Source organism: Callospermophilus lateralis, chromosome 12 (assembly GCF_048772815.1).
Source record: "Callospermophilus lateralis isolate mCalLat2 chromosome 12, mCalLat2.hap1, whole genome shotgun sequence".
In the NCBI taxonomy this organism is placed as follows: domain Eukaryota; kingdom Metazoa; phylum Chordata; class Mammalia; order Rodentia; family Sciuridae; genus Callospermophilus; species Callospermophilus lateralis.
This window is the reverse complement of record NC_135316.1, coordinates 41306722-41331049: the sequence shown is the minus strand read 5'-3', so window position 1 is coordinate 41331049 and position 24328 is coordinate 41306722.

Genomic DNA, 24328 nt, shown 5'->3' with positions numbered 1-24328 from the left:
TGAAGCTTTCTGCCTTTCTCTATTACTTATTAATTTGTTCTTTTAGTAGATATTCTTCATATTGTAATTAGTTGTTTTTATATTGTCCTCCTTCTGTCCCAACATTTCTCTGTATTTATACTAAGCATATGACTGTAAGAACCTGAGATGTGTCTGTACTTTTTGAAGTACTGTGCCTGGCACATTGTAGTGGTTCAGTTCATGAGTGAATGAAGTGACTTGCTAAGTAGCCTCTCAGCAAATAGGCAAGAGATCCACAGATCCTGTTTGCCCATCAATGCCAGATCTCCTATGGGAGCATGCTGCCTCAGCCTGGGGCTGACTGATAAGTTTTCTCAGAGCTGAAAGAAAACTTTACTTCCGAAATGCTACATTTTCACCAAATTTGAGAATGTAAATTACTCATGTATGAGCTATTCAACCACTTGTGAATAATGATTGAGGTTTGAGATTAATAATTAGAAACATAAGAATAAATGGAACAGGCAGACAGTAGTTTTCCTAAAATATGGACACACATTTTTAGCACATATAGCGAGAGCTTGATAACTTGACACAGGATGCTTCCTTTCTTTGTAACCAGATAGAAGTATCCTGAATCCTCCTTCCCTTAGTATAAATTGTTCTTCTTTGTTATTCTTGTGCCTTCAGGGAGGCAATGATAGCCCGGCTCTGGCTGCCATCTGGTGATGGTGACATACAAGGAATGTGCTAGTGACACTGGCACACAAAGCTGGAGGGGAACATTCTGGACCTGCTGGTACTGGGAGCTCCATCCCGGGCCTCTGTTGCCGGTCCCCAAATTTATCCTAAGAGTTTGAGGGAGGACCTCTGTGGCAAAAGTAAACTCTACCTTCTGTTCCAGAGAGTTTCAACAGTGGAAGGCAAGAGAGACAGATTGGTCACAGAAATGAAAGCTCCTTCGCGGGACAGTGTGTGTCCACCAATAAGACTTGAATGAGAGACTTGGAATTCTGTAGGCACTAAATGAACAAATTTTATGAGAAAATAAAAAAAGAGCCTAGAACAGCGGGTGGCACACAGTAAATAAGATGTGTTTGCTTTCATAGCTGTTATTGTTATTATTGATGTTACTAAGGATTGTACTGCTTCCATCTCTAGTCAATAGTGATTCTTTAAAACATTAAACTATCTTATTATTTTGTTTACTTTTTCCCAGCCCATTCTCTTGGCAACCCAGTCCTGTTGGTAACCACCATTGTACTCTCTACTTCTATGACATCAACTTTTTAAGATTCTACAGATAAATGAGGTCATGCTGTCTTTTTGTATCTGGTTTATTTTACTCAACATATGTCTTTTGGACTCCATCTACATTTTGAAAATGATACAATTTCCTTCTTTTTAAAGAATGAATAATATTCCACTGTGTGCCAAGTTCTTTATCCATTCATCTATTGATAGACACTTAGGTTGATTCTAGACCTTGGCCCCTGAGAATAGTGCTGTAATGAACACAGAGGTGCAGATGTCTTTTTGATATCCCAATTTTAACTCCTTTGGATATAGAGCCAGAAGTGGGATTGCTGGAAACTATTTTAAATTAAAAGATTATTACCTTCCTATTGTAGAGACACTTGGTACTTAAAAATGAAGAAATAATCTACATAGTATCTAAAGACAGTCAACATTAATAGTTTGATATATATATTTCTGTTTTTCAAAAAAACATTCCATTATACTACATTTACTATTTCATAAGCCGCTTTTGTTTTGACTTCTATATTGTTGACTTTTTGACATTTTCTCCTTTCTATTCTAAATGCCATTACATTGACTTTGAATATATCTATCAATTTTATGAGGTATTAGAAAAAAAATATATATGTGTGTGTGTGTGTATATATATATATATATATTTTTATATATTTTATATATTCTTTTTTTCTCTTAGTAAGGAAAGAATTTGGCTTCATCTAGGAGGATTTCCTTTCTATTACATCCAAACAATATTTTGTGTTTTTGGAAATTTCTTCTTTTTTAAGCATAGAAAATGGTTTTCTACTGAGCTATGGAATTGATTAATAAATAATTCCCTGGGTCTGGCTTTGAGTCTGGGTTCAGTGATGACTATTTCTCAAGAGACTTATATTCTGTTTTTAAACTGTCTCAATATTGTTGGAACACACTGATCAACTAATGTTTGTTGTCCTGAACATGATTTAAGCTAATTCATTTAAAATATGGCCCTATCTCATGCTGGGTGCTTGCAAGTGAAGAAAATTTTTAGATTGTGGGCATGATATTTGGACAAGGTCTGCCTCAGCCATTTAGAACAGTTTCTAGTTAATGTATGAATTTTAATGGCCTTTTTCTCATCTGTCATACCTACATAGGTTCTTCTCAAGTACTTAATACCTATATGTCTTACAGTAAACTGGCTTTCCTGGAGGCTAACTGAAAGGTTAAAACAAAACAGAATAAGAAGCTGTATTGTGAGCAACCTAGAGGGAAAACCAAAGTAAGGGGATGAGTGTAAGGAAAATTTAAAGGTAGAGAAACTAAATAAGTTGTTTATTAGGATAATCTCTATGTAAAAATATTAGTTTTGTGTACTTTATATTTATCTATACCATAAAGCATTATAATATACATATAGTATATATACTGTATAACCTATATATAAATGCTACATGGCAATTTATGTTATGTACATACTTATGTACATAACCTCTACCTGATTAATACTCTAATACTGTCTCTTGGATTAATTTGGGTACTATGTGAATTCAAAGATAATAGCATTGCATTAATTTAAGCTTGCTATATCATTAATCTGCCTATACAGAATGCCTTTCTTTTTTTATAGTTTATTACATTTACAGGTAGAGAAATTATCAATTGAAAGTGAATACATTTTAGTGTCATTATATTAAAAGTGAGGTTGTATTTCTCACTTTTATCAAACTTGGGAATTTGCACAATTGAACAATACAATCATTGTGTAGTATAACAAATCCCATAATTCAGCATAATTGAAAGTCAAAGATTGTATGAAAATAAAAAGCAATGTAGAAAGTCACTCATTGCCTAGAAGTGTTTTCTAATTTGTTTTTAACAGAACATTTATTGGATAATACAAACACCATTAAAAACTTCTGTGACTTATTTTTTACTATAAAATGTTTAATTATATTTGTCTCTAAGTTTTCATGTGCATATGCTCACATGTGCTAAATCACATGGGGCAATTCTAAATGTCTCCTAAGAAATAGAAGCTAATGAGAAGTAGGGCCAAATTCTGGGGTGAATTATTCATGGAAAGTGACATCTGCAAAGCTCAGCGTCTAATAAAAACACAGGGCAAATAAGTAAATGTTTCCTTTTCTTACAGACATTGAATATTTTGTAGGAGACAGATGTTATTACATTACCTGATTCCAAAAGACTACTAGAGAGTAAAGAATAAAAACAGCATTTTATTTTTTATGGTTATAAAATTAAGTGATCTAATTTAATTTGCTCATTTAAATAAAAGGCGTTTTAACAGTCTTATAAACTAGGACCCTGTTAATTAATGTAGAGTTCTGCAGAAATTGGATATATTTCTGTTTATCTCTACTGTAGGCAAAATTAGTAAGCTTTATGAAAGCAATTCTAAATGACCACCACTATATTTGTTAGGTGTAAAATAAGTGTAGTGGACTTTTTGATGTCTAAGTTCCATTTCACTTTAAATTTCTATTCTAATTTATTCCTCATTGAAGCTTAGCATTTTCCAAGTTTTTGAGAAAAAAGAATTTTTTAATTGTTTCACATTGCTGAAACAGAGTGTTTACATTATCTTAGACTCTTTAAACTGCAAGCAAACTCCTTAAATTATGCCATCTGTGTATGCGAATGCACAGTAATCTTTGAGATTACTGGCTACAAATAAAAACTTTTGATATTCTTTTAACCTGGAATTAACCATGTTTCAGCTGTGAGAAACTGAAATTTAGATTTTTACTGTATTTAAAACAGCCCAATAAAAGCGATCCAAAGTGGTAGGACAATGTCTAGAAAGCCTAAGTGTGGACTTTGAAATGCAGGCTTTGGCACACTAGCCCCTGGGAGTTGGGAGGACCCGTGGAGACAGGTTCCTCTCCAATGCACCAATCCTGGAACCTTTGAGAGGCTTAGAGCTGGAAGTAGACTGTGTGCTTGTGGGCATTTAAGTCTCTCCAAAGGCTATTGTAGGGAAAAACTGCCAATATAATTTTTAGGGACTAGAAAGTCAAAAAGGTAGTGGCCATAAAATGTAGAAAGGGGTAATTAAACATCAGAATAAGCTAGAAGGCTGTTTGGGGTTATATTTTGATATAAAACGAGAATTTCATTGATTTCTTCAAGAAACAATTGTCGAATACTGCAAAGCAGAAGATACTGTGTTATGTGTTGTGCAAAGTCTAGCTATTAGGTTCAATTCATAGCTACTAGCCCTTTGTGACCTTTTAAAGACAAAGTTTAATGAATTTAAAAATAAATAAAATTCAGTTCCTCAGTCACACTGGCCATATTTCAAGTACTCAGTAGCCTTGATGTGTTAGTGGGATTGTAAAACATTTACATCATCACGGAAAATTCTATTGGGGAATGTTGACTAAATAGTCAAAGATTTGGTCCCAGTGCTTTTCATATTAATAATCCATTTGAAAAGATTATGCAAAAAATAGCCATATATTATTGTTTGAAATGAGCAATTTAGGACTGATAGACAAGAAACTGGATTATAGACAAGACAACTGAGTGAGGTTAGAGAGAAGATCAAATCACAAAGGGTGGTCCGAATAGAGTCACAGAAAAATAGAATTAGAGTCAAAACTGTTTAGCAGTTATCTCAATCAGTCTGGGCTACTAAAACAGACAAACTGAGTGACTTAAACATTTAATTTCTCACATTTCTGGAGGCTGGAGGGTTTAAGATCAAAATTCAAGATCAAAGATCCAGTTTCTGAGGTCTGCTTCCTGTTTGCTAATGGCTGCATTCTCACTCTTTCTTACATGGTAGGGAAATAGGTGGGTGGTGGGGAGAAAGCACTTGTGTGTCTTCTTATAAGGGCACTAATCCCATACATAAGGATTCTACCTTCATGATTTCATCAAACCTTATTTACTGCGCCCCCCCACCATTAGACCCCATTTCACAATGGCATGGATTTTCAACAGAGGAATCTGAGGGAGATTCAAGCATTCGGTCCGGTCCATAATAGTAATTGAAGACAAAGTAAAATATTTTTTACATAAAGGAAGACATGAGGTTGGGCAAGAAAGGATGGCCAGTAGGCTGGGAGTAGTACAGAGAAAAGTGGGAGATTAGACACCTGAAGCCATTGTCATTCTGATTGTGGTAAGCCTTGAAGGATAAAAGTTTGGACATTCTTTTCTGAAAGAATTGGGAAACCATGAGAATTTTTGAGTAGGCTATGTGATCCAAGTGTTATTTCAGGAAGATATATCTGGCATCTGTGTGCAGACTGGATCGGGTGGAGAGAGAAGTTGATAGACCATATCAAAGCACGCTGAAAATAGACCATATGTGCAATTGTAACAATCTGATCTTAGATATCAGCAACTTACTTTGGACAGATACTATAGTGAATAAAACTAAGATTATTTGGTAACAGCATGATTAGATATCCAGGTCCTCTAATCTCCCTAAGTGGCTGATTTCTTTACATCTCTCTTGCGTTATGTTCACAGTCAGATGAAAACTTATTGCCCATAATTCATATCAGGTCGACAAGGAAGGACTCAGACACAAGAAGATGAGATCAGAGGAAAATACTAAGGAAATGGAAATATTCAGGATGAAGAGAGGCACAGAGTCAGACAATTTTAGGGTAGAAGTGACTTGGAAGATTGAGAGAGCTGAAATCATCTTTGGAACAGCGTCCACTCTCAGGGTTAGATCAGCTCACGAGCAGTGTGCCGGAGCCAGCCAGGCCAGTCTCATGAGATACCATTAATGTACATACATCTCTTCTCAGTGTTGCTGTTAATGAAGTCTCATAGCAGAAGTATCAACACTGCAGAAATTGTTCAATACAGAGTCACTGAGTTATGATGGTTTGACTTAAAAATTGTTGACTTTGTGGTGGTGTGAAAGCAATGCTTATTTAGCAGAAACCACAAACTGAATTTTGAATTTTGATCTTCTTCTGGGCTAGTGATATGCGGTGGGATAGTCGCTGTTGATTCTAGGCAATGACAGTGAGCCCCAGCTCCCTGTCAGTCACATGATCTCGGGGCCACGTAATTGGTAATTCTACAGAGTACTATGCTGTTAAACTAGGGTGTTCAGTAGGTTGGGTATATTAAATGTATTTCCACTGCATTATTTTTAATTTAGAGTGGGCATATTAGAATATAATCCCATCGTAAGTGGAGGAGCACCTACACCATAAATCAGAGACACTTCTGAATCCCCAGCTGTGTCCACAGAACTGTATCATGGCTATGTCCTGGGAAACTGCCCAGACAAATCTGATCTCTCCTTTAAAAGACCAGACTAGGAACCAAAGACTTTCTGGGTAAAGCAGAAAGTCACATTGGGATAGGGAGACCAGTTCTAGAGTTGACAATTCTTGGCGTTTTGTAATGTCATGTCCATCTGAAGCTGCATATACAAATGCTTCAGATGTGCTGAGTATTTTTAGATTTATTATTCCTTTCTTGTTTTGCTATGGATCTGTTCAAGAACCAAAGAGAGAGAAGACTCTCCCTTCCTGACTTCTTTGTACAAATTTTATGCAGCTTGACCTGTGATTTATGGACAGGAAAGCTGTATCATAGTTACGTTCTTGCAAATTGAGGTGGATAGAATGTCTGCCTTTAAATTTAGACAATTAAAAGTTTTTCTCCCTCTCCATTAATGAGCTCAGTCTCTTCCATAATTGTATAATTTTCCCATTGCAGCAGCAGTGAGGGATGCCAGCTAAGATCACTGTTTTATGGTCATTACCAGCTGCCATTGGTTGAGGTTTGTTATGTACCTGGTGCTGTCCTGAGCACTTTCCATGTGCTGTCTGATCTGACCTACCACCATCCTTTCAGTTAGAAACTATTGTGCCCTTTTGCCAGATGATGAAAAAAATGGATCAAAAATAAATTAAGAAACTTGCCTGAAGTCATATAAGTGTTAGAACTACCACGTCAGTTCAAATCAATGACCTTATAATGCTGATCTTTAATATCTATCCTTAACCCTTAAGCCACTATGCAAGGAGAAACTCTTTTCTGACAGTGATATGGCCTTCCAAGGCCCTGGTAAGTGAAGTCTTTGGAGACCAGAAATAAAGCTGTTTTTTACCATGTGTCCAGGAGAGTGCGTTGTTATTGCCTTTGTAGGCTTGTGAGAAGAATAAAGGCCAATGTGCACATAGACACACAGCGACCCTTGTTCTACAGATCTTTCACCCTCTAAACCTCAGGTAATGAGTGGATTTTTTAGTTTTAATGAAACACTAGTGAGAATTCCCAGATTGAGTTAGGGTTCCCAGATTGAGAAAATCTGTGACCAAATTTTCCAGGCCTTTTCTCATTCCAAAGTCCTAATATTAAAAAAGAAGAAAAACAACAAACAAACAAACAAAAGCAATAATAACAAACTATTCAGGCATTTCTGAGATTTATAAATAGGAAAATAATTATTTCAGAGATGCAACCCGAACATATGTACATTCTGAATACCTAGAATACTATTGCATAGTTAAAGGACTCTGGGGTCAAACATGCACAAAAGATGCTTGCAAAGGACCTAATTACAATAGCAAATAAGGAACTGGGGCATTTCATGAACCAGGTGTGCGTCATGGCAAAAGTATCTGTTTTTATAATGTCACATATAGGCACACTTATGGATAGACATGCATCTATTTTTTTTTTAATTTTTAAAATTTGTTTTAATTAGTCATACATGACAATGACATGCAACTATCATAGCAACTCTGTAAAATAACCAGAGAGTATGGAAATTTCTGGCTGGACTTGGGTTTTTAGACATGCTTCCTTTATTCTCAACACCCATCACATGAGAAAGCGCAGCTCGAACAGAGATTTGGCAGGCAGAGCTTGTTCACTGTGTTCCTAAACTCTCTTCCTTTCTCTGCAGTGGTACCTATTTTAGGGGCACTAAGCAGCCTCACACTTGCCTCTCAAGCCTCCGAAGGGTATTGAAGACTTGTTTGGAGCACATAATTTATGCTGTGTTGAAAAATAGCCGAGATTGTAATGGTGCCCAGAGCATCCAAGCCCTCTGAAGACCAGGATCCCATTAATATGCAGTATTTCATTTACAACCCCCTTCTAAGTAGGTTTGAGAGGATAATGCCTTGTTTGAATAATAATATAGTGCATTTTACTATTCAAAGTGCTTTCCCATAAATCATCCATCTCATTTTATTTTTGAAACAATGAGGGAGATAAGACCAGGATTATTACATACAGGGAATCAGAAGCTCAGAAAGGTCAAGTGATTTACTCAAAGTCACATTGCAAGTTCTCAGCAAAGCTGAGATTATGAGCTGTGATTCTTCATTCCCAGCTCAGCTGGGTCTTTTTAAAAGAATGTTAGGACCCACAGCTTCATGGGCAGAATACTGAATTACAGCCTCAGACTCTAAGTGCTTCATTTCTATAGTTTGCTTCTAGTATCCTTTAGATTTCGTGGCCTTATAGGGAATGTTGAATAAAAGTTTATAATTTAACCTTTTCTGTAAGTTAATAAATATAAAAATTCAACATGAAAGAATATCAGCTTCTTAAACTAACTTTATAAAATTGTCTCTAAGTTACATATAATGGCAGTGATTCTTGGTGTCTGTTTTGTTTTATTTTTGCTCTGCTGGGAATCAAACCTAGGGCCTCATACCAGTAGGTACACATTCTACCACTGAGCCAAATCCCAGCCCTGTGTGTTGCTTGCTTTTTATCTTCTGTGGAATCACAGGCAGGACTTTCAATTTTTGTAAGTCAGTGTTAAGTTTTTTGAGTTCTTTATTTATCCAGGAGATTAATATTCTATTTGAGGTGCATGTGGTAAAGATTTTTTCCCATTCTGTAAGCTTTCTCTTCACGTTCTGGATTGTTTCCTTTGCTGAGAAGAAGCTTTTTAGTTTGAATCCATCCCATTGATTGATTAATTCTTGATTTACTTCATGTGCTTTACGAGTCTTGTTAAGGAAGTCAAATCCTAGGCTGCCACGGTGAAGATTGGGCCTACTTTTTTTTTTCTATTAGGTGCAGGATCTCTGTTTTAGTGCCTAAGTCTTTGAGTTTCAGGCAGGGTGAGACATAGAGGTTTAATCTCATTTTGCTACATATGGATTTCCAGTTTTCCTAGCACCATTTGTTGAAGAGGCAATCTTTTCTCCAGTGAATGTTTTTGACCACTTTGTCTAATATGAGATAACTGTATTTATGTGGGTTTGTCTCTTTGTTTTTTATTCTGAACCATTGATTTATGTGTCTGTTTTGGTGCCAAAATCATGCTGTTTTTGTTATTATGGCTCTGTAGCAGTGTTTAAGGTCTGGTATTTTGATGCCTTCTGCTACACTCTTCTTGCTAAGGATTGCTTTGGCTATTCTGGATCTCTTATTTTCCAAATAAAACTCATGGGATTTAATAGGAATTGCATTAAATCTGTATAACACTTTTGGTAGTGTGGCCATTTTGACAATGTTAATTCTGTCTATCCAATAACATGGGAGATCTTTCCATCTTCTAAAGTCTTCTTCAATGTTTTGTAGTTTTCATGATAGAGGTCTACTGTTGTTAGATTGATTCCCACATGTTTTATTTATCTATTTTTTTGAGGCTTCTGTAAATGGAGTAATTTTCCTAATTTCTCTTCGTTAATTCATCACTGAGATGTGTGTGTGTGTGTGTGTGTGTGTGTGTGTGTGTGTGTGTATGTTTGATTTATGTGTGTTGATTTTATATCCTGCTATTTTGCTGAATTTGTTTATTCTAAAACTTTTCTGGTGGAATTTTTTGGATCTTCTAAATATAGAATCATGTGGTCAGCAAATAGTGATAGTTTGAGTTCTTTTCCTGTTTCTATCCCTTTAATTTCTTTCTTCTGTCTAACTGCTCTGGCTAGAGTTTCTAGGACTACGTTGAATAGAAATGTTAGAGAACATTCCTGTCTTTTTTCCAGTTTTTAAAGGGAATACTTTTTTCTCTGTTTAGAATGATGTTGGCTTTGGGTTTAACATGTATAGCTTTTTATAATGTTGAGGTATGTTCCTACTATCCCTAGTTTTTCTAGTGTTTTGAACTTGAAGGTGTACTGTATTTTGTCAAGTGCTTTTTCTGCAATCATTGAGATAATCATGTAATTCTTGTTTTTAACTTTATTTATGCGATGAATTATGTTTATTGTTTTCTGTATGCTGAACCAAACTTGCATCCGTGGGATGAACCCCACTTGATAGTGGTGCACTATCCTTTTAATATGTTTTCGTATGCAGTTTGCCTGTATTTTATTAAGAATTTTTGCATCTATGTTTATCAGGGATGTTGGTCTAAAATTTTCTTTCCTTGATGTATCTTTGTCTGGTTTTGGTATCAGGGTGATACTAGCTTCATAGAATGAGTTTAGAAGGGTTCCTTCCTTTTCTATTTCATAAAATAATTTGAGGATCATTGGTGTTAGTTCTTCTTTGAAGGTCTTGTAGAACTTGGCCGAGAATCCATCTGCTCCGGGGCTTTTCCTTCTTGGTAGGCTTTTGATGACATCTTCAATTTCATTGCTTGAAACTGATCTGTAAAACAGGGTCTTCACAAAAAGTAATCAAGTTAAAAATGAGGTCCCTAATCCAATATGACTGGTATGCTTACAAGAAGAGGAAATATGGATGCAGAAAGACACAATGGAAAATGATATGAAAATACAGGAAGAAAGTGGGCATCTACAACGAAGGAGAGAGCTCTGAAACCCATGCTTCTCTTAAAGTCCTCCGAAGGAAAAGAACCGCCAACACATCGTGAACTGCAGAACTGTGAGGCACGACATTTCTGTTGATTAAACTACCAAGTCCATGGTGCTTTTTATGGTACAAGACCTATTAACCAAAAGCACCACGAAGTAAACATCTTTGGCTTTGTGGATCACATGATATTTGTCAAAATCACTCAACTGCACAAAAAGTATGCAAATGACTAGGTAGAGAAACTGATTAAGTAGAGAAGTGTTCCAATAATTTTTTTTTAACAAAAGCATCCAATATGTCATGCAGCAATTGAAACACTATCCTATCCTTTAAAAAAATCAGTTACTTCTAAACCAGATTTCACTTCTATTCTTGTCTTATGTGACAAACCCCGAAGTGCATTGGGCTTGAATCTCTGAACACTGTAGACCCATTTGAAGACTGTTCTGATTGTCACAATTGTAGTGCCTGAAAACACTCTTAAACTGATTGTTTTTAAAAAATGAAAGTTCTCCAAAGACAAAATAGGAACAATTATTATGACTAATTACGATTGAAATGACTGTGGTTCCTTGGAAATTCCGCGCTCTTTGTATTTTCCACCATTAGTGCAGTTTGAATGAATGTGTAGAGTTCAGAGGGCTTCGTGTTCACATTTTAAAACTAGGTAAATGACCTCATCATTCGAGCTTGAATTCATTTTTCATTTTAATTTTATTTTATACAATGTGTAGACAGTTCCCTGTTCTCTGCATTTAGAAGTATATACAATATAAATCTGTTAATTCTGTAAGTATTTTTTATATCCTTAAAACATTTAAAATAAACCTTTTATGTGCAAAAAATAAAAAATAAAAAATAAAAACAAAAAACAAAAGCATCCAGGTGGGCTTCAGTTTGTCACTACTATTCTACACTTTTGAACACAGGTGCTGAAGATGTTGTGAATGACTAAATTTAAGCCAGAGGCACATGGGTTGCCTAAACTTAGTTGGAAATCAGCAAAACTGAAAACAAAAACGGCAACAATGATGGTACTATTCTCTTCAGAACATTCTCAGTCCTCCTCTGAACTTCCTCTCTCTGTAGATACCCACTTTCTTTCCTCTCAGCCACTCCATGACTGTCCAACTTTACATGCACAAACATTATTGTGAATTAAACGTGGCCACACTTTTCAGTTGCTCCTCCCGATAAGAACTGGAGCCTACTCACCCTTCCCAGGATTGGGCTGTTCTTCTGAGTTCTGACCCGTGGAGATGCCACAGAAATGAAGTGGTAACAGGGCCGGGCCTCAGCCTTCAGGACAGCTTTCACTGTCAGAACTCATATAAAGAGGCTCAGCCACCTCCTGGAAAGACTATGGAGAGGGAGAAAGAAGGCAGGGCCAGGGGAGAGGGCGGGGAGAGGTCCAGTGGGGGACTAGACATTCCCACCCTCACAGCTGAAGTGTCGCAGAGGAGCATGATGCCACTCTGGACCTTCCTGTACTCTCAGGTGAGGTCCACTGAATGGAGGATCCTGAGCTGACAGCACAAAGAGACAGACCACTCCTGCCCAGCCTGCCCACACTGCAGGATCATGAGCAAGTCGATTGCTGTTTTAAGCCACTCAGTTTGAAATGGTGTTTAGGCAGTAGTCGTACCTGATGCTAGTGCTGCCTTCTAGTTGACGGGATTTTTCACTGTTGGCTCATCACAATCTTTCCTGATCAGGTCCAACTTTTAAGATGTATCTTAACCTTGCAGTTTTAATAGATATCAAGTCTTTTGCATGTTTATATAAAGTGGTGCAACAAACCATTATACAGAATTTGGTTCACAATTGTATTGACACCATGCACTCATGTAGTCTATTTAAATACCACCATTGATTTAGGCAAAGGGCTATTGATTAGGCAATTTCTCACCAGGGAAAGGTGAGGTATAGAGGTTAAGTTATCAATCTCTATTCCTAACTCCAACCCAAGAATCACTGCACAAAGACATTCTGAAATGTGGTCAGGAAAATGAAGTTATTGTATTTCTGGGGATGCAGCTGGGACAAGGAAAAAGAGCCACATTAGAGAAGAGGAAGCATCAGAAGGACCTGGGAATGTGGCCATCAATGGAGAGAGATTCCATGCCCCAGGGTAAGTACATAAAAAGTGAAGGAGAGGGGCTGGGGATGTGGCTTAAGTGGTAGCGTGCCCGTCTGGCATGCGTGCGGCCCGGGTTCTATCCTCAGCACCACGTACAAACAAAGATGTTGTGTCTGCCGAGAACTAAGAAATAAAATATTAAAATTCTCTCTCTCTCTCTCTCCTCACTCTCTCTTTAAAAAAAAAAAAGTGAAGGAGAGCTCCAGACACTTCATAGAAAAAGAAATATAATTTATCATGAAAAAATGTTTAACATTTTTAGCAATTAGAGAAATGCAAATCAAAACTAAACTAAGATTTCATCTACCCCCTGGTCAGAATGGCCATTATTAAGAATACAAACAACAATAAATGTTGGTGATGATGTGAGGAGAAAGGCATACTCATTCATTGCTGATGGGACTGCAAATTGGTGCAACCATGGTGGAAAGCTGTATAGAGATTCCTCGGAAAACTTAGAATGGAACCACCATTTGACCCAGTTATTCTGTTCCTTGATCTATACCCAAAGGACTTAAAACCAGCATATTACAGTAATTCAGCCACATCAACGTTTATAGCAGCTGAACTCACAATTGGTAAATTACAGAACCAACCTAGGTGCCCTTCAACCTAGTGCCCTTCAACAGATTAAAAAAATGTGATATATATATATATATATATATATATATATATATATATATATGATGGAATATTAGTCAGAATAAAGAAGAATGAAATTATGTAATTTGCTGTTAAATAGTTGGAGTTGAGACTATCATGCTAAGTGAAAGAAGCCAATCCCCAAAAAACAACGACCAAATATTTTCTGATATGCGAATGCTAATTTCAAATACTTACTATTCCTACAAGAAAAAATTGAAACAAGCAAACAAAGCAAAAGAGTACTAGCAATGTTTCTTTTCTGATAGTCCAATAGTAGCAAAATGGAATACCCCACCTACTCATTTGCCTTAATATTCTTTTTCTCCTTCCTCTTCTTCTTCTCCTTCTTTTTTGCAGTACTGGAGATTGAACCTAGAAGTTCAGTCATGCTAAGCAAGTGCTCTACCACTGAGCTACATCCTCAAACCTTTTTATTTATTTATTATTTATTTTGAGACAGGGTCTTTCTAAGTTGCCCAGGCTGGCCTCAAACTTGAGATCTTGCAGTCTCAGCTCCCTGAGTTGCTGGGATTACAGACTATACCATCATGCCCAGTTTGCCTTAATCTTCATTCTGAAGTTACAGATATTTTGAATCAATCACATTTGGGTTTGGAAATATTTCCCTGTTGTTTATGAGGCTTTAGTTTCACTCACTTTTCTTAAAAGTTAAAGTGTTATTAAAAACCTTTGTATTACCTGCAAATTTTTTTTTTCCTGATTTTTTTTTTTTTTTTCTTTCAGAACTCCATACCTGAGAAAATTTAGGGATAAAGAGGCACAAAGAGTTTAGGACTGTATCTCATCCTGTCCCCTCCCCCACTTATAATTTCACAATGTATCTTAGTGTATTAGAGTCACATCAGTTTATTTAACCAAATATCTTCCAAAATTATATGAGCAAGAAACTTTTTTACATAAGATACCTACAATATCCCTGTAAACCTGGAAAATACTATTTAAGATAACAGATGTGTGCATCTCAACAGAATTAGATAATTAAATGCTAGAAATATTGCTTTTGGTATTATTTAGTTTTATTGCTTTTAATAAGCTCATGTTTACTGATATTGACAACATTCACCTTACTAGGGGAGAAATTACAAAAAGGGAAAAATCCTCCAAATACAGCAAGGGAAGAGGAAATGAGGAAAGGTGGGGGCAGAGGGTGGGGAACAGGAGAACATGATGTATATGTTTTTTTTTTTTTAATTAGCATTTAGCACCACTGAGTAAATAAATTCCACTGCTTATGGAAATTAAAATAACTCAGGATCCATTTAAGACCAATTTAAAGTAGTCCTTTGGCAGATGTCAAAGTAGTTACAGACTTTCCAGATTTGTGAGATACACAATATGTAGTGTATTTTAAAGGGGTCAACATCACTTTGGAAGGATGTTGAATCTTAGTTACCTGTGTAGGAGGAGGCATTAACATCCCAATTTTACAGTTAAATGTACAGAGAGGTTCAGACACTTGCCCAAGGCCTCAAATACAAAAAAAAAAAAAAAAAAACAAAAAAACAAAAACAAAACAAAACAAAAAAAAAAAACCACAAACAAAAAAAACTGAATATGAAACAAACTTTCTATTTTCCATTTCTAGAAGAAACCACTAAGCCATGCTTCCTCTTATGGGGAATGCTTAAAATCTTTGATATGGCTGCCTTGACTTCTTTCTTTTCCTTTGTCTGTGCAAAGGCTTTCCTGGTGGTGGTCCAATTGTTTTGTTTTGTTTTTTCCTTCTGCACTCTTCCCAAGATGCTAGCCTCTCTGGCTCTGCAGGAGTGGCCTACGTTTTCTTTGCTTGGCTTTTGGAAGCGCCCTTCTGAGGGTTTCTGAATTGCGGGCCTTTCAGTGATGTTTAATGCAGCAGCCCTCTCTACCTGCAGCCCACATTTGCTGACCTTGGAGCTCAATGAACTTTTCATTTACATGCACAGTCAAATTAAATTTGCCTAGCCTTTGAAAACTTACATCTGTTGAGTGTATAATTTGTATTGCCATTTGTTCCACAGATGTGTAACAAGACAAATACCTGTCCGGGCTTACAAGGGATTCAGAAATGCTTACGTTAATCATGCTGGTGGAAAGAGGTTAAGGGCGATACAATAAATCAGTCCCTGAATGGTTTCACTTGGGAAAGCCTGGGAGAACAGGGTTATTTTTATCCTAGGATGCTTTTAATTTGAATCAAAAATGCTTTACCACATGTTCTGCCACAAGTTCAAAAGGATTGGTAACAAACATTTAATCTTTTTCTTCTCAGATTGGCGCTAAGCCCTCATCAAAAAGCGTATGCGACCAGGCAGCTTATCTCCACTGAGCTGCTTCCCTTAATGTGTTCCTAATTATAATCGTATATATTGCTCACTGTGGCCGATTGAACAATATGGCAGTAATTTCTTTACAGGCCTCTGTGCTCTTTGAACTGTGAGTACAGAGGGCTAGAACAGAACCAGATCAATGGGATTTGAGTGCTGGCAAATCAGGCCAGATGCGATCCTTAGAGAATGAATTTCCAGCTGTTTCCCAGAAAAGGACTTCAACAGACAGCTGGGGACCTTATCATTATCATCATGATCATGAGCGGCAGCAGCCTCATTCTCCCTAAATGCACTCACAACTCTTTACAAAATGTGCAACTATTCTCATCTCTTCCTAAATCACGACCCACCCTAGTCTCCCAAGGGCTTTCAAATGTGACTGTGTGTGACTGATCATGTGGGAATGGAGACAAAATAATATTATATTGACACTATATATTTATTAGTGCTGCATTATGTGTAGCTGAAAGCAATGTCCAAAATTTATTTTTAAGACCCCAAATGCTCTCAACTTTTCCATGTGTTTATAAGACGAAAATGACATAACCCTCATTTTTTGGGACAAAATATACCTTATTGCTTTGTGCAATAGGTATGTTCTTCATGTTCTCCACATCACTATTACCATATCATCTACTATCTAATAAATGTTTTCAGGAGGTAAAAATGTTTGCTTTATATAAAGCCTTGCACTGAAGCAGAAGAGAACAAATTCAATAAATCCCAAAGATGTTACCATAATCTCAAAGAGAATCCTAATCTGAGAGAACTCAATACCTGATGTTTTGTGGGTTTTTTTTTTTGGTACTGGGGATTGAACCCAGGGGTGCTTAACCACTGAGCAGATCCCCAGCCCTTTTTAAACTACTTTATTTACAGACAGGTTCTCACTGAGTTATTTAATGCCCTGCTAAGTTGCTGAGGCTGGCTTTGAACTTGAGGTTCTCCTGCTTTAGCCTCCCAAACTGCTGGGATTACAGGTGTGCGCCACCACGCTTGGCTCAATACCTGATTTTAAAATGATTCTTACCTGAATAATTTAAGAATCATTCAAATTTAGACAACATGCAATAGTAGAGGGATTTACAGGGTTTCCCATATGCAAATTTTAGAGTTAGCAGGTCTATGTGTAATGATCCTCCAAAAGCCTACCTTATAAAACTCCCTCACCTCTATCTTGCTCTGGTGCTCCTAAATTCTGCTCTTTGCCCACCCGCCCACTTCAGAATTTTTTTATGGGTACTTCAATTCCATCGGATTTTGGCATTATTTATGTCCAGGGAGGAACTTCAGGAAAGCCAGGACTAGTCAATCAAATTAAACTCAATATAATCTGTTGTCACCTGAATCAAGTAGGTCAGATAAAATACAGAAAGACTTGACATGGGAGGTCAAAGTCAAGAGAATGAGAATACTTAACCCAAAATAATGGCTAAGTGTGGAATAAGATTAAGAATATATTTACAGCAGTGGCCAAAGAAAAGGAAATCTGGAAGGAGCTGGCTATGGGCAGCATTGAAGAGATGGGCTGCAAGACTGTTCATACCATCATTGATTTAGGCAAATCAGTGTTGAAAACACATACTCCAATTTGTTTATATTATTTTTCTTTCTTTCTTTTTTTGGTACTGGGGGTTGAACTCAGACCACTGAGCCATATCCCCAGCCCTATTTTGTATTTTATTTTAGAGACAGGGTCTCTCTGAGTTGCTTAGTGCCTCGTTTTTGCTGACGCTGGCTTTAAACTTGCAATTCTCCTGTCCCAGCCTCCTGAGCTGCTGGGATTACATGTGCCACTGCGTCCAGCTATTATTTTTATTTCTACCAGTAGCTTGTAAACTTCCTGAAGACAGAAACCATCAAAGGTCTTCTGCCAATTGCTTATTCTTCAATTTCTAGTACCTGAAAACAAACAGTAAATAAATATTTGTTCATCGACCTTTGTATTGCCACTTTATTGTAGTAGGTGCTCACTAAATTTTTAAAGAATATATACTTAGAATTTTAGTCGTGACTGTCCTTAACCAAAAAAACTGTTCTGATATTTTAATCTATGGTTCTCATATAAAACCAAAACTTTCTTGGAATAAAAGTGTATTGTATAATACTTTTGTGCCATATGATTTAAAAGATTTTTCGAAACAGACCTGGTATGTGGAAGAAACGAATCATGGCTTTTTAGTTTCATTTGCTTGGCTGAACTAGAAGGACTAGAAACTATACCACTATGCAGGAGCACAAAGGAAAATAATTTATTTTATCTGACATATACTAGTAAATAAATATTACCTGAATGTGATTAAAATCACACAAATGTCTGGAAACTATTTTTTCTCAGATCACATAGATAGTAAACAAGAATTATTTGGAGCAGTGGTCTAAATATTTTTGAGTATTATTTTGTCAGAGGACAAGTACTTTCAAGCATGTATCATATATATATATACATATATATATATATATGTATATATACATACACACATACATGTACAATTAATATATTTATATATATTCATTAATTGTACATATACTACTATTAATACATTGTATTAGTATTTGATTTCTTTCTTCATTTTTTAGACTGAAAATAAATTTGAATAGAAATTAAAATGGCATTTGTCCATAACCTAATGACTCATTGTGCGCTGACTCTGGGTGTGTACAGCACCCCCCTCACCCCCCACCCCCACCCCACCCTCCCTGGCCACCGGCTGTTTTGGTTTTGCTTATTTTTTTTTTTTTTTGGTACTAGGGATTGAACCCAAGGTACTTAACTATAGAACTGCATCCTCTGCCCTTTTTATGTTTTATTTAGAGATGGGTTCTTGTGGAGATGCTTAGGGCCTTGCTAAATTGCTGGGGCTAACTTTGAACTTGTCCTCTTGCCTCTACCTCCCAAGCCACCGAGATTACAGGCATGTGCCTCCCTGCCCAGGGGTACAACCCACTTTGAAACAGATGACAGTTCTAGAAAAATGACTGGGAAGTGTGGCTGTGATTATTATCAAACTATGATTTTTCTCTCCTCTTTAGAATACAATCCAAGTATACCACTAGAATAGAAGCTGTTCTTGGTTGTGCATAGAAAATGTCAGAGACCTGACTATGCAAGGGAGGAGTCTAAATTGCTTAGTATAATGAGAAGCAGGGGTTTTAAGGCAGCTACAATATCTGTTTCTTCTTGACCAATATTTTATTAAGCATATCTCTATAAAAGGGTTAAGAGAACCAGGAGCTTCACAAATCTACCAAGATTGTGCTTTGCAAAAATTAAAAGTGAAACCAATTTTTATTCTAATAAGTCTATTATAATGTCTTTCTGAGACCATAGATTGAAGAGTGAATTTGAGTTAAGAGTTGGACAAATAGAAATAAATGGTTACTGAGAGAAGGGCAGGTGATTGGTCAGGGATGGGTAAACAGTGTTTCGACCCCACAAATTTGATTTCAGTGGACGAATATAAAGACAATTGTTGTATATTTTGTCTCTACTATCAAATATCCTTTTTTAAATGTTTAAAGAAAAATAGTAGACATTATTCTGGAAATATCTCAAGAAGTTTACAAAAGCCCTTGGATTGGGTTTTACTAGAATAGTTTCATAAAGCAAGTACATATGAGTTTGGAGAAACAGATTATCCTAGAAAGATTTGCTGTAATGAGGCCCAAGTAATGGGTCTAGTTGTGAGAGAATTTGGTTTTCTTCCTTTTAAATCTGACTTTGGAAGGATGAGTAGTATTGTATTTTTTTTTTTTTTTTAAGTTTAACTTCCTTTCGGGAGTACAAACCAGTTCTTATAGCTTGTATAAATACTGTGTTTTGTGCCAGTCGGGTTGCCACAGCACTGTAAAATCCTCCATTATCATTTTCATGGAAAACAAATCAATTCTAATTCAATTCAACAATTACACATTGATCGTCTAAAATGTGCCAAACGTAATATAGAACATGCACTTTACAGGAAAATTGGACTGCGCTAAGATATGCAATAAATCATCTGCAATTTTATGAAAAGGGAAGCCAGGCATGTTAATGGAGTTTGTTTTTATAAACATGAAGTGTTTGGGCATGTTTGATTTTTCAGTTGGGCTGCTCAGCCAAGCTTAGTTAACACCTTATAAAAAGTGAGTTGCTTCTCATTTCCTTAATGGAAAGCAGTGAGAGTCATAGTTAAGATCCCTCCATCAGCTGGAGGCCTTCTGCAGCATTCCTTAAGCCTCCAAGGTTGGAAGGATGCAAATCCATCTGGATACTTGAGACTAGAATGTGTGTTTCTCCGGAGAATTCAAACTCTCTCCCCATCAATCTTAGACAAGTAAACTGTCTAAAAGCCAGACCTTTGCTTCAAATTGCTAAGTTGGAAGAAAGGTTCTCTTGATAAGCATTTGCGTCTTAATGATTTCTTGCAACATGGAGCTGAATCATCATTTTTACAATCCATTTGGCCTTCAGAACTGGCCATATTTCTGCATCTGTGTGGATATCACTTTTCTTAGTAATATAATGTTAACTTAAGAAGGTGATAAAACAGGAAGCACGCTGGAACTTTTACTTGTCCTGTGGCCTTAACAAGCCACAGCTGTATCAGCAGCTGGTCATTGTAGGAGCCTGGTCCTAGCCTCTCCCAGCCTCCTTTTTCAACTAGATCAAAAGGAAATAGACCAGGCAGAAGGTTTTACCATCAAAGCCTATAGAAATCTGTGGGAACCAATATTTCCATTTAGATTGCTTCAGCCTCATCAGCCTGAAAAGATTTTTCTCTAGTGGGACAGAGGTTCTTTAATCAGCCGGTTTAAAAGCTTTTTCATCTTGGCAAACATATGCTCGCTGAGTTTATCAAAGAAAGGGAATATGGTGTCAAAAATTTGTTCACTCACCTCCCAATATGATTTGCTAATTGTCTCTTAGCAATTATTCTAAAAGTTAGGTTAATTACTATGAGTGATTGTTTAGATAGCATTTTTGCTGACATAATGAACGCCAAATTTCTACTGTTTCAAATGAAGGTAAAGCTAAGGAATAACCACTGTGAGGAAATTAGTATTATTAGCTCCTAAAGAGAAGTAAAATAAAAATTACTCCATTTGGAGCTGTTAAGATATTTATTTTAATCTCTCAGATGGTACTGTCTTAACACAATTATTTGCCCATACCTATAGTTAAATTCAATCCATCATTCAACAGACTCACTGAGGCCATAGAGAAATGTGGAGACATATTTTATGTTTGTTTTTAACCTGTGTTGTACCCATGGTCATCTCTGTTTATTTTTTTCTAAATTTGTGAAAATATTCAGTAATATGTAAGTGTTCCCACAAAGAATATTTATAAGCATCCTTAAACTATGCTGCCTGGATTTATGTAGTCACTGTCACTGTAGCTGCTTTCTTACTAAAAAAAAAAAAAAAAAAAAAAGACAATTCTTTGCACATCTTTCAGATTTCTCTTTTTGAGACACTGATTTTAATCAGTTACCTTATCTACTAAAACCCTCCAATGACTTTTTCTATGCATATGTGATTAACTTCAAAATTCTTCATCTTACGCGTATGACCTTCTTATAGTGGTCTTAACCTATCATATTCTACCTGTGTCTTTCTAATAAAAACTCTCCTATTTTCTATTTAATGCTCTTGAAGTATAAAAGTATTTGTTAAAATAAAATAAGCTTCATGACCCTGGATTTGACCATATTCATATCTTGGGTATGATACTAAACACACAGGGAAAAGAAGAAAATGGCAACATCAAAATTAAAAACATCTGTGAATTAAATCGTGAAATCAATAGCATGAAAAGACAACCCATGGAATGGGAGAAAATATTTACAAATTGTATACCTGATTAAAGTTTTATCCAGAATATGTAAAGAACTACAACTAAGAACAAAAACCAAACAACTCAACTTATAAGGAACAAGGGACTTACATAGATATTTCTCCAAAGAAAATATACAAATTGTCAATAGTACACAAAAAGACATTTAATATCACTGATCATTAGGAAAATGCAAATAAAAACCACAATGAGATACTACCTTACTTCCATAAGGATCTCACTACTATAAAAGCCAAATCAAAACAAAACCAGTAAAAGGTGAGTGTTGATAAGAATGTGGAGTAATTGAAATCTTTGGGCATTGTTCATGGGAATGGAATATGATACAGCCATGGTGGAAAATAGTATGGAGGTTCTTCCAAAAATTAAACATAGCATTTATATGTGATCCAGCTATTCCACTTCTAGGTAAATACACCAATGAATTGAAAGTGGGAACTTAAATACTTCTATGCCCATGTTCATGACAACATTCATAATAGTTAAGGGCTAGAAGCAACCCAAATAGCTTACAAATGAGCAAATAAACAAAAATGCACACATACATATAATGAAATACTACTCAACTGCCACATGTTACAAGTGGATAAACCTTGAGAACATGATACTAATCGAAATAAGCCAATCACAAAAACAAATGCTTAGCTGGTGTAGTCAAAACTATAGATAGAAAACAGAATGGTGGTTTTCATGGACTGGGGAAAAACTGTAATGGGGAGTTATATTTAATAGACATGGAGCTTCATTTTTGTAAGATGAAAGGGTTCTGAAGATGGATGGTAGTGGTAGTTGTACTTATGTATGTGCTTAATGCCATTGAACTGCACAATGAAAAACAGTAAGATGACAAATTTCATGTTAGGCATAAATCATTGCAATTTTTAAAAAGGTTAAATGAAACACCAAAAACAATAACAAACAAAAAGGAAAGTAATCCCAGTGCTCAAATATTGGATTCTAGATACTGTTCCCCAATAAGAAGAACTAGGTCTCTTTGGAGAAATGATTGTTTCTAGGAATGGGACAGGTAAAGACAAGGTGAACCTGGAGCATCTTGTAGTGACAAAAAGCATTGAAAAGCTCAAAGAAACAGAGAGTAAAGCAAAACAGAGCAGCAACAAATGGTGAGGCATGCCAAAGAGTCACAGAAGTCAACTGAAAGACCCAACCAACAAAAGTTGGAACAACTGGTACAAAGTAAATAATGGTACAAACTGGTACAAGGTAAATAATGTAGTATTGGGTCCCAAAATATAAAGTGAATATCTGTGGGTCCATGCTAATATAAATCAATATTAGAATAAATCAATAAATAAAAGAGTTGAGACAACTCTTCCTAAAAAATAATTTTTAATTGTATACACAGTCACTCCTCCCCTAAGAGGTGGAGCTTAATTCTCTTCTCCTCCTGGAGAGAGATTGCAGCTCACTTAGTGAATAGAGTACAGAAAAAAATACTAATTTTGCCATTGGGAAATGTGACAAACACTCCCTTCATCACAGTTAATATTACCAGTGATACATAAGGTTGGCATCATGTACTCATCTGATGTGGTGAGAAAGGCATTTCTCTGTGACATTATTCCCCATGCCTATTACCCAACTCTATTCATGAGAAAAATAGACAACCCCAAATTGAGAAACATTTTTCAGAATACCTGACCAGTTCTTCAAAGTCATCAAAAACAAGCAAACACTGTATCATAGCTTACAGGAAACTAAAGGGAAGTGATGACTAAGTACAATATGGTTCCCTGGATGGGCTGCTGGAGCAGAAAAAGGAAATCAGTAGAAGAAGCAGGGAAATCTGATTTCAAAGTTTATGTGATAGTGTGTAACAATGTGATTTCTTAGTTTTGACAGATGAAACATGGTTATCAAAATTGTTGAATTAGGGGAAACTGGATAAAGAATATATAGGAATTATCTGTTATATAATTAGAACAGATAATTAGAACTTTTCTATAAACCTAAAAACTATTTAAAAATATAACTTAATTTAACCAAAATGATACAGGTTACAGGTTGTTGCTTTAGCATGATAAATAATATCTTAAACTAGTAACCTATCAGCTATGTATGGATGCTTGGAACATTTCTTAAAAAAAAAAAAAAAAAAACTAAGAAATTTGGGACTGAGGATGTGGCTTAAGCGGTAGTGCACTTGCCTGGCATGCGTGCGGCCCGGTTCGATCCTCAGCACCACATACAAACAAAGATGTTGTGTCCGCCGATAACTAAAAAATAAATATTAAAAAAAAACTTCTCTCTCTCTCTTTCTGCAATCTTTGTAATGTTTTGAATAACCAATTAAAAAAAGAAAAAAACTAAGAAATAATAAAATAATAATTGAAATAAAAATAATATATAGTTTGTTAAGTAATCATGACAAGGTCTACTGTTTAGTCTATGTTCAAGAATTGATAAATTGTCATTTAATAT